This window comes from Puma concolor, chromosome D1 (genome assembly GCF_028749965.1).
Source record: "Puma concolor isolate L17-30 chromosome D1, mPumCon1.1.hap2, whole genome shotgun sequence".
In the NCBI taxonomy this organism is placed as follows: domain Eukaryota; kingdom Metazoa; phylum Chordata; class Mammalia; order Carnivora; family Felidae; genus Puma; species Puma concolor.
Genome location: NC_141676.1, coordinates 103777117 through 103790014, shown reverse-complemented (window position 1 = coordinate 103790014; position 12898 = coordinate 103777117).

Below are 12898 nucleotides of genomic sequence, written 5' to 3'. Positions count from 1 at the left end.
AAAGGGCTCAGATACACAACCCAGCCTTACACCTTAAAGAGCTGGAAAAAGAACAGCAAATAAAACACAAAACCAGCAGAAGATGAGAAATAAAGATGAAAGTAGAAATCAATGCTATCAAAACCAAAACAACAACAACAACAACAACAACAACAACAACAACAACATTAGAACAGATCAATGAAACCAGGACCTGGTTCTTTGAAAGAGTTAACAAAATTGATAAACCACTAGCCAGTTGGATCAAAAAGAAAAAGGAAAGGACCCAAATAAATAAAATCAAAAATGAGAGATCGCAACCAACACAGCAGAAATACAAACAATAATACTACGAGCAATTATATGCCAATAATATTGGTAATCTGGAAGAAATGGACAAATTCCTAGAAACATTTAAACTACCAAAACGGAAACAAGAAGAAATAGAAAATTTGAACAGACCCATAACCAGTAAAGAAATCGAATTAGTAATCAAAAATCTCCCAAAAAACAAGAGTCCAGGGCCAGATGGCTTTCCAGGGGGGAATTCTACCAAACATCTAAGGAAGATTTAACACCTATTCTCTTGAAGAGGTTCCAAAAAATAGAAATGGAAGGAAAACTTCCAAACTAATTTTATGAACCCAGCATTACCTTGATTCCAAAACCTGACAAAGAACGCACTAAAAAGGAGAACTACAGACCAATCTCCCTGATGAACATGGATGCAAAAATCTTCAACAAGATACCAGCCAACTGGATCCAACAATACAGTAGAAGAATTATTCACCACGACTAAGTGGGATTTATACCTGGGATGCAGGGCTGGTTCAAAATCCACAAAACAATCAACGTGATTCATCACATCAATAAAAGAAAGGACAAGAACCACATGATCCTCTCAACAGATGCAGAGAAAGCATTTGACAAAATACAGCATGCTTTCTTGATAAAAACTCTTAAGAATGCAGAGATAGAAGGATGATAACTCAAAATCATAAGAGCCATATATGAAAGACCCACCACTAATATCATCCTCAATGGGGAAAAGCGGAGAGCTTTCCCTCTAAGGTCAGGAACACAACAGGGATGTCTACTCTCACCACTACTATTCAATGTAATATTGGAAGTCCTAGCCCCAGCAATCAGACAACACAAAGAAATAAAAGGCATCCAAATCGGCAAGGAGGAGGTTAAACTTTCACTTCTCACAGATGAAACATCTTTCACAGATGATACTCTATATGGAAAAGCCAAAAGATTCCACAAAAAAATGCTAGAATTGAACCATGAATTCAGCAAAGTGCAGGATATAAAATCAATGTTCAGAAATCAGTTGCATTCCTATACACCAATAATGAACCAACAGAAAGAGAAATCAAGAAATCAATCCCATTTACAATTGCACGAAAAACCATAAAATACCTAGGAATAAATTTAACCAAAGATGAGAAAAATCTATACACTGAACACTATAGAAAGCTTATGAAAAAAATTGAAGACAGAAAAAAATGGAAAAATATTCCATGCTTATGGATTGGAAGAACAAATACTGTTAAAATGTCGATACTACCCAAAGCAATCTACATATTCAATGCAATTCCTAGCAAAACAACACCAGCATTTTTCACAGAGCTAGAACAAACAATCCTAAAATTTGTACGGAACCAGGAAAGACCCCAAATAGCCAAAAAAAAAATCTTGAAAAGAAAACCAAAGCTGGAGGCATCACAATCCCAGACTTCAAGCTGTATTACAAAGCTGTAATCATCAAGACAGTATGGTACTGGCACAAGAACACTCAGATCAATGGAACAGAATAGAGAACCCACAAATGTATGGCCAACTAATCTTTGACAAAGCAGGAAGGAATATCCAATAGAATAAAGACAGTCTCTTCAGCAAGTGGTGTTAGGAAAACTGGACAGTGACATGCAGAAAAATGAACCTGAACCACTTTCTTACACCATACAAAAAATAAACTCAAAATGGATGAAAGACCTAAACATAAGACAGGAAGCCATAAAAATCCTTGAGGAGAAAGCAGGCAAAAACCTCTTTGACCTCAGCCGCAGCAACTTCTCACTCAACACATCTCCAGAGGCAAGGAAAAAAAGGCAAAAATGAACTATTGGGACCTCATCAAAATAAAAAGCTTCTGCACAGCGAAGAAAATAATCAGCAAAACTAAAAGGCAACCGACAAAATAGGAGAAGATATTTGCAAATGACATATTGGATAGAGGGTTAGTATCCAACATCTATAAAGAACTTATCAAACTCAACACCCAAAAAACAAATAATCCAGTGAAGAAATGGGCAAAAGACATGAATAGACACTTCCGCAAAGAAGACATCCAGATGGCCAACTGACACATGAAAAAATGCTAACATCACTCATCATCAGGGAAATACAAATCAAAACCACAATGAGATGCCACCTTACACCTGTCAGAATGGCTAACATGAACAACTCAGGCAACAACAGATACTGATGAGGATGTGCAGAGAGAGGATCTCTTTTGCACTGCTGGTGGGAATACAAACTGGTGCAGCCACTCTGGAAAACGGTATGGAGGTTCCTCAAAAAATTAAAAATAGAACTACCCTACAACTCAGCAATTGCACTACTAGGTATTTATCCAGGGGATACAGGTGTGCTGTTTCAAAGGGACACATGCACCCCCATGTTTATAGCAGCACAATCAACAATAGCCAAAGTACGGAAAGAGCCCAAATGTCTATCGATGGATGAATGGATAAAGAAGATATATATATATCTTCTATACAAGAAGATGTATATATATATACACACATACATATATATACATACATACACAAAATGGAGTATTACTCGGCAATCAAAAAGAATGAAATCTTGCCATTTGCAACTACGTGGATGGAACTAGAGGGCATTATGCTAAGCAAAATTAGCCAGTCAGAGAAAAACAAACATCATATGACTTCACTCTCATGAGGACTTTAAGATACAAAGCAGATGAACATAAGGGAAGAAAAGCGAAAATAATATAAAAACAAGGAAAGGGAAAAAACGTAAGAGACTCTTAGATACAGAGAGCAAACTGAGGGTTGCTGGAGGGTTTGGGTGGGGATGGGCGAAATGGGTTAAGGGGCATTAGGGAGGACACTTGTTGGGATGAGCACTGGGTGTTATACACAGGGAATGAATCACTGGAATGTACTCCTGAAATCATTATAGCACTACATGCTAACTCGGATGTAAATTTTAAAATAAATAGATAATTCTAACTGAGCTGCGGATGACCCAAACATGTTTAAACATGTTAACATTTGCAACATGAAAGAGAAACAGCCTTGGAGACCAAAGTGCTTTGGAGTATACACATCCAACAAACAGCCCAGCTCCAGCTGGGTCACCTTCATCAAGTCATTTTGCTTCTCTGAACCACACATTCAGCACCCATAATACAGGGATCGTCTTGGGGGAAGAAATGGGACAATTATGCACATGAAACAGCACAAGCACAGATGTTGGTTAATCACACCAAGTGAGCCTCTGGTTGTCGGAATGTGTGCATTAGTGGAAGCTTCCAGAAGCCCATAGCATTCCCTGCTCCCTCTGTCCACAGCAAACCAGGCTGTGAGTTGCAGTGCCCTTCCCAGAGGACAGTCTGGCTGTAGGGAGTGTGCTGCCGTGGACCAACAGCTCCAAGACCTCCAAACTAAAGGGAGTTCTCACATAACCACAACAGCCAAGGTGACCTGGAAAATCCTTCATGAAGTAAAGAATTTAGCTTGCACACGCCTTTTTCCCCCTCGCCCCAACCACACACTCCTATGCCTGTAGATTCTCTGTCTTCTCTAGAGGGGGAACAGGCGAGCTACCATACAGGTGTAGGTGTTATTCTGAAATCCATCTTCAAGGCCAGGATAGGCTCAGTTCAGAATCTTCTGCCCTTTCTATGCAGGACTGTGCAGTGTTTTGAGAGGGGCACTGAGTCATCAAAAAGACAGCCTAGTTTGTTTCTAGCCCTACTTGCTAAGGCAGGAAAATAGGTTAGTTTACAAAGATGTGTGACTGCACAGGTGAGGACAAAAGGGGTTTTCTCAGTTAATCGGAGAATTCAATTCACCATCACAGCCCGTTGCCACAAACATTGTGTAACGGAGATGTTAGACCGAGTAATTAACATTGTACAGGGGTGAAAGGGGGGGGGAGAGTATCGGGATTCATCTAATTAGAGGATTCTCAATGCTGGGGTGAAAGGGTGAGGTCTAATAATAGCTAAGAAGGAGATCCCAGCTTCCCTGATCTCCAACATGTGCCAGGAGCCCTGCAAAACACCTCGGGATGAGCTCACTCACTCCCAGCAACAACTCAATTTGATTTAAGGCCCATTTAAAAGATGAGCAAACTGTGGCTGAGAAAGGTGATGTGTTTTGCTAAGGTGACAAGATATGGCGGAGTTGTCTGATCCCACATTTCCCTATTTTAGCCACAGTGATGGCAATCCTCAAAGTAACACAGCACATGGGGTCCTCTTACCATTAAATACTGGGAGTTTATAACGAACAGAGCGAACGGCAATTCTTCCAGAGTTTATCTACAGATGTTGCTCTAGGAGAAAGACAGCCAGTTCCAGGTCCTTTGTCCTAGTCCCTGGAAGTGACATCGGAACCTAGGAGATTAAAGGGAAGGGGGGCAGGGGCGCCTGGGGCCTCAGTCGATTGAATGTCTGACTGTTGATTTCAGCTCAGGTCATGATCTCGCTGCTTGTGGGCTCAAGTCCTGTGTCAGGCTCTGTGCTGACAGCGCGGAGCCTAGAGCCTGCTTCAGATTCTGTCTCTGTCTCTCTGCCCCTCCCCTGTTGATGCACTCTAATATAAAACATAAAAAAATAAAATAAAATAAAAAAGGGAATAGGGATAGAGGAAATGCTATTCAGGAGTACTGACAACATGGAGACGGTCAGCTTCGAGAAGAAAAGCTTTCTTTCCCCAGTCCCTACCACCCCTCCTCCTCCTCCTCCCATTTTCCCTAAGATCTGCTGCCCCACCCCATTCTAGGAAAGCTGCCTCGGAACCTCTGGCAGCCCACGGAGAGCCAATCTGGCTCTGGAAAAAATATATATCACTAACGAACATAAGTAATAATGCCTGACTTTACTAGTAATACTGGGAAATGGGACTAATCATGAAGAGAAGATACTTGGAAAGGTTTTAAAAGGAGCAAATGTACAGTCAAAATGCTTTCTACCTAATACTTATTCGATCAGATGCTCTCATTCAGGAGCTCCCAAGATGCCTCAGGATGTGAATAATTCAGATTTCACATTTTTACAACTTCTGAAATAATAGCATTCAGTATTTATTAGAATATAATAACCTACTGTAAATTTTATTTATATTATATAAACATTACACAAGTACATAATAGCATAGGATTACATAAATTATAATCGTTAAATCCTATTATTTTACTATTATAAAAATAACGGTATTTTGCACCAACAAAAACACCAATACTTTTGTATGCAAGCATAGTGTAGGACCCGTATTACCATCATGAATTATGTTCTTTTTCTGTATTACCTCCCACAAGGCTGGCAAATATTTTTACAGCTTCTTGAGAAGCACTTTCTTTGCACATTAGCTCATGTGCTCCTCGCATCAAAGGCATGACAAAGCAGGAATTATTTCTATACACATTCTGCACTTAGCACAACAGTCTCAGTGTCATACAGTTTGGAAGTGTCTGAGCCAGGACTTGAACCCAGGTTGGAGAACTCCGGATCCCGAGCCTTGACCCGGTTTCCTCCGTCTGCCATCCTTGCTTCCTTTTGATGGTGGGTTGGGCCTCTAGCTGAGGCTTCTGTGCACTGACTCTCGTTATCCAAACTGCTCTCTTCTCTGTCAAACACTTCTTCCTTTCCAGGTGGAGAGGGAAGGCGAGAGAGGCAGCGGGTGGCCAGGCTGGCCATGGCAAACGTTCCCCAGCCCTGGCTGCCATTCAAAACCTCCAGGTTGCTCCCAGCCAAGGCAGAGCGGGGGGTTCTGCTGCTGCCAGGATGGAAAGGTTACAGTCATCTTCCCGGGTAGGGTGATCAATAACATACACAAATAGTCGTTTTTCACTCGGAGGGACCTCTTGACAAGAGCTAGGAGCAGGAGCTGCAGACACACTGGGAGAGAGCACACGTTTTTTTCTTCTGGCCTGGGCTACCAGCTGCACCCACCAGGAGCCACACAGGTGGAGGCAGACGGTCACCCCGCTGGTGACGCCTTAGGGAGCATCCGGCAGAGGGAGGGGCACAGCAGCAGCCGCCTCTAGGGATTCTGCCCCGGGACCCACTGGGTCCTGGGATGCAGAAGGAAGGTTTGGACAGGTCGAGGAAGAAGGCAGCAGCCAGGCCAGCGACAGCGGGATCACAGAAGCAGGGCTCAGCAGAGCTAAAGGCAGGGCTGGCTTCACAGTGCATCATGTGACCTCCGTGGTCACACAGGGACCTGTGCTCCAAAGAGAGCCCCAGGCCTGGGGTTTAAAGCTCTGCAGGTGTCATCTCTAATTCTTAATCATTTCATCTTTGAATTTGGGGTCTGTAAGTGAAGCCTGATAGGACCACGGAACATGGGCTGGGGCTTGGAGCATGGGCTTGGGTGGTTCTGACCCTCCTACTTCCTGCCTCCCCAGGACAGGTGCCCAGCAGCCCACTCCCCTGGGGTTGCAGGTACGGGAGGCTCCAGGGAACATACCCCATGTACCAAGTCACAAACCCGAACCTCTGAGCCGGTGAAGGTCAGTATCTGCCTACAAGTACGCCGTGCCCCAGCAGGCACACACTAAATAGCAAATAAACGCCAGGACACATCCAGGGAGAGAAAGAAAAGAGCTTTCTTCTTCCTTTTTGAACAAGAAGCCCTACACTTTTATTTTGCACTTGTCCCTGGAAATCATGTGGCTGACCACTGAAAGGATACATATTACATGGGGAAATAGACACAAAGATGTAGCATCATCCCCGTTAGACTCCTGCAACAGAAATGGAACAGGGAAGGGATAAAACATTTAATTCTAGACACTCCTGTGTCCTCCGGCTACTCTCCTCCTTCACCCCAGGCTTCTTTTCTTTATTTCTCTTCCTTCCCTCCTATCAAAGCCAGATCTTGGCTGACCCTTTGCTGAAAAAGGTATAGTTATTCATACTATAAAGATACTAAAAGATACTATGGATACTCATTCTATAGATACTGAAGATATTCATACCATACAGGTAATAAAAGATACTACAGATACTCATACTGTGAAGATATTACAGATACTAAAGACGTTCATACTTTATGATACTAAAGGGTACTGAAGACATTGATAAGGACATCAGATCTTTACCCTCTCAGGGAAGCCAGGACCGTTTTGTTGTAAATGATGTTTAACTCAAAGGAGTTACTAGTAGATGGATTTCAAGTACTTTAAAAAGTCAATAGGATAATAATGATAATAGATAGCCATGATTTATTGAATGCCCACATTGCCAGATGTGAATAATAAACATTCTCTCTAATCCTCACATCGACTCTGAAAGGAACAGAATACCACCTCTATTTCACAGAGGAAGAAACTTGAGCTCAGAGAGGCATTTTGTCTGCAGTCATGCAACCAGGGAGTAATAAAATGGAATTTGAATTCACGTTTTTCTGACTCCGTGAAATTTTAGTGCAGAGTAACAGCATGTTACCGCTCCTATGCATAAGGACGGTACTGGATTTTAGAAGGAAGCCAGGAGGGCCTTGAGTAAAGGAAAGAGCTCTTGCAGGTCTCCATGCCCAGGCCCAGAGGGCTGCTGAGAAAGGTAGAGAACTCTCCATGCAAACCCATGCAGGAAGGGAGGGTAGTCCTCACGCTGTGCATCTAAGCTGGCCTCTGTTCATCAGGTTAAATGTGACAAAAACAGTCAGCCCAAACCACGTACACTGTTGTTTTTTGTTTTTTGTTTTTTGTTTTTTTTTTTTGAGAAAGAGAGTGAGAGAGACAGAGCATGAGCAGGAGAGAGAGAGAGAGAATGAATCTGAGGCAGGTTCCAGGCTATAAGCTGTCAGCACAGAGCCAGACATGGGGCTTGAACGGATGAACCATGAGATCATGACCTGAGCCAAAGTCAAAAGCTTAACTGACTGAGCTACCCAGGTGCCCCTCATCCACAGTTTCTAATTAAGGTTGCTGGTAGCTCAGGTCATGGAGAATTCATAAATTAAAAAAAAAAAAATTGAAGTCCCTTTGTACAAGCACTGTGCTAGGCACTGGTGGGTCAGGGTAGATGAAACAGGTGGTCCCCAGACCCCACTGGATTTCCAGTCCTGGTAGGGCTGTGACTTCAAATGAGTTGGACCACAGCCAGATTAAGGAATACATTTTTCAAGTTAACCCAACCTACTGGACCACACAAGTTTCAGAGCATTCCTAATACTTACTATAAAGATACAGTATTATGTGTCCTATTACGTCGTTTCTTTCTTTAAAATATTGCTCATGACCAACTGGATTGACTTTAAGACTGACGGATGGGTTACAGGAAAACTTTTAGGAAGAGATGCAATCAAGTAACTAGTCATGTGCTGAGAAGCTCCCCAGTTTCTGAAGGAACATCCGATGAAGAGCCCTTCACCCAGACAGAGGGCTCAGGGTGGGCTTCCTGAAAGAAATGACCTCGAAGCTGAAATGTGAATCGAAGAGAGGTAAGCAAGAGCCAGACCATGCAGAGATTGTGAAGTTCTGTGAAAGAATTTGGACTTAACCCCACGAGCCATTGAAAGCCAATGATGGGTATGAAACAGGGTTTGTCCGAAGAACTATCAGCATATACTCCAGTTCTCCTTTTAGGCACGCCTCAGCAATGCATTTTCCTCTCCCTTTTGAAGTCCCATGGAGCCAGGAGACTTGTTTGGTACCATGTAATATGAGCTTAAATGATGTGTGTTATTTTCCGTGGAAGCTTTAAAAGCCAATGAACGGTTTGCCATGTTTATTTTCCCCTGCCATAGTGACCCTTAAAATAGAATTCAGCAATTCTAACTGATAGAACAGAAAGAGGCATGATTCACTAAAGTTACTGGTGAGTGCTAAGAAAAAATGATAAAGCAGAGAGGTGAAATATAAAAGCATTACATGAAGACTTCACTGAAAAGGTAATTTTGAGTGAAGAGTTGAAGATGAAAGAGTTAGCCATGCAGATATCTGGAGAGACAGCATAGCAACCAGAAGGAGCAGCAAGTGCAAAGGTCCTGAGGCAGGAGTGTGCCTAGCATATTTGAGGAAAAACAAAGGCACAAGTTTAGCTGGAGTGAACCAAGCGAAATAGAATGGGCAATGTTTCCCAGGCCCTCTGACTATGTAGTATTTACTCCAGGAGCCACAAACCCTGGGACTGTGGATCCACAGAACATAATTTGGGGAAAAAAGGCTCCAGACTACGTCGGTTTAGAAAAGGGGCAATGACGTGGGTGGATCTTGCGGTCATTATGGTAAGCAAAATATGTCAAATGGAGAAAGATACATACTGTATGAACTCGGTTGTATGTGGAATCTTAAAAACGAAACAAAAACAAAACAACTCCTCAAAAAAGAGACCAGACATGCAGTTACCAGAGGTGGCTGACTGGGGGAAGGGGTTGAAGGAAGGGGGCTGAACTTTCAGTTCTAAGTATTGGGAATATAATGCATAATAAGACTACAGTTAATACTGTTTTATAGCATATTTGAAAGTTGCTAAGAGAGGTTTATATATACAGTGGAATACTACTTGGCAGTAAGAATGAAATCTGGCCACTTGCAGCAACATGGATGGAACTGGAAGTTATTATGCTAAGTGAAACAAGTCAGTCAGAGAAAGACAGATACCATATGTTTTCACTCATATGTGGATCTTGAGAAACTTAACAGAAGACCATGGGGGAGGGGAAGGGGGAAAAAAAGTTACAGAGAGGGAGAGAGGCAAACCCTAAGAGACTGAGAACAAACTAAGGGTAGATGGAGGGGGGAGGAGTGGGGGGAGGGGGGAAATGGGTGATGGGCATTGAGGAGGGCACTTGTTGGGATGAGCACTGGGTGCTGTATGGAAACCAATTTGACAATAAATTATATTAAAAGAAAAAAAAAAAGAAAGTTGCTAAGAGAAGATCCTAGAAGAGAGAATAGAGGCACAAGTTCTCATCCTAAGGAAACAAATTTGTAACTATATGAAGTAATGGATGGTAAACTTACAGCAGTAATCATTTTGCATTTGCAATATGCGTAAGTCACTATGCTGTATACATAACGCAAACTTATACAGTATCGTACGCCAAGTATATCTCAACAAAACTGGAAGAAAACAAGGTGCAAAGTGTGGCTGACAGGCTTGAAAAAACAGAATATTCTTTATTTCTTGGATGGGTCCCCGGAAGCTTACCTGCTGGGATCAGGACTCCTGGGACTTCTGCAGAAACGGAATCACCCTCTGTGGTCAGAGGGGACAACTGTCAAACCTTCTTCAACTCCCTCCTGAGAAGTGACTTGCTTTAAGCAAACAAGTTGTACTGAATTGCCAGGATTTTAAATCTTTTCTTGCTAAAAATAAATCTATTGTGGAAAATCCCACAAGATGAAGCGCATCTCTAACCTCAGGGGGTGGAGCTCCCCTCCCTCATGTACATGGAGCTGGTCCAGCAGCTCTTATCATTAGCAGTAATCTGGGGTCAGGAGGGGTTGCCTGGCTGTTCTCAGCTACGTGGGCTGCTTGCTGATTTCCCAGGGCCCTTGAGAGAGAAACACAAATTTTGCTTTAGAACAGTGCCTGTGTTTATTTAGCAGTAATGATCCTTTCCTTAAGATTCTTGAGTGCGTGGCTCTCCCTATAGTCCCGAAACCCACCTTGTCCCTGATCACTCCAATGTCTGCAATCCTGAGGGTCCAGGAGATCAAGGCCATGCTCATCACCCTCCAGCCAGGACCGAAGGGAAAAAAACCAAAACCAAACAAACAAAAAAACAAACCGCTCCCATGGTCTTCTCCAGGGTTTCCAGGAAGGAAGGAAGGAAGGAAGGAAGGAAGGAAGGAAGGAAGGAAGGAAGGAAGGAAGGAAGAAAGAAATTTCACCTGTCAGAAGCAATCTGCAGTGACAATTAGGCCACCTCTGCTCCTGCTGTCCCCAGCTATGTGGGTATTCCTCACCTTCCACATAGGCTTAATACTAAGAACTGCCTTGTGTCTGTATGGAGGGCTGAGTGTATTTTGATCTTTCTTTGCTACAAAGGCACACACTTATTCCCAGGTGGTCTCCTCATCACAGCAGGGACCTAGATCAAGAGTACAGATGGACTGGAGCAAGCCCCAACCCCAGCATTGGGAAAGGAGCATAAGGCACATGCACCATCAATTATTTCAGCCGTTTTATCCTCAAGTAAGCCATTTTATCATCAAGTAAGCAGCTGCTAGATCTGAGACTAAATTACGAATTAGGCATAGACTCTGCCTACTGGTGTAGATATATAGGCATAGATAGTACCTGTCTATATGCGCAAATATTTATGAATGAATGAATGAGAACATCTGACTCTCACAATAATACTTGCATGAAAAGCTAGAGGAAGAGATGGTTAGGGGTAAGGGATGTGCAAGGAAGGGAGAAAGTCTGCAAGATGAAAATAAATAACATTTGATTGGGTCTTAGATGAGCAGGGGAGGGTATCTCAGATGGGAGTAGCCACGTATGTCCATGTATTGGGCCAGCAGTACTGGATAGCACGTACCAAAGGGGAGTCAAGTAATGAGCCCACAGGCCTTAGCTCTAACCATCCCACAAAGTGTAGCTACATCATTCTTTCGCTGCCTGCAAGGACCAGTCATCACCACACAGTCACATACACATGTAAAGGAACTATGTCCAAGGTCCATGCCTAGTAGAGGGTCTGCAGATATGAATAATCATCAGTAAAAAGAACTAAAAGGATTTATTGAACACCGGGTACTTAGCGGAACCCACTGACCTTTTCGTGCTTATTTCCTAACTCATTCTCCCAATAATCTATGCTATTGTTGCTATTCTTATCTTATAAATGGAAGAACTAAAGTCCATAGATGAAGTCTCTACTGTAAGGAACTCACAAATGAGCTGTGGGGTGGGACATGCAGTATAAAGATAAGCTGGAATTGACAACATTGACCAACGTTTACTGAGCATTCACTGCGTAATGGCGCCAGGCCAAGGGCTTCACATGCATTCATCGTGAAGTTTTGCAATACCCTATCAAGTGGATGCTGTTATTATACCCACTTTACAGAGAAGAAAACTGAAGCATAGAGAAATTAAAGAGCTTGCCCAGCATCACATACCTAGTCCAACTGTAGAGCCTATAACTTACAGGCCCCTATGCCTAACTCCGATAGTTCACTTCTGCCCACCTGTGCCTACCTCATGGGGTGCACAGAGCAGGGACGAGGGGACGTGGCTGAGGGGGCACACACTGTTGGCACCACTGGTGAGCATGGCTAAGCTGAGCCTTCTATGAAGGGTTGGCTTTAAAAGAAAGAAGCTAGGACACAGACTGGTTTCACTCCAAGCCAACAGTCTTCAAGAAGCTACTAAGGGTGGCATCTAAGTCCTTCATGGTTTTGCCCCATCAAGGTTCGACTGCAGGCTTTTTGCAGGCTGGAGCACTTGATTTTCTTAGCTCACCAAGAAAAGAGTCCTATTTCAGGGACTGTATGATATTAACATTTAGCATATATAAACTTGGAATGTCAGTTTATTTTTTTTTTTTATCAAGAATTATATGGTCCTGAGACGGGGTAGTTCTGTTCACTTGGCTTTCTACATGAGGGGATATACTAGTCAACTCATAATCAGATAAATAGCTCCTATTTGCTGAGTTCTTACTCTGAAATATACACATGAAGAATTATCTAA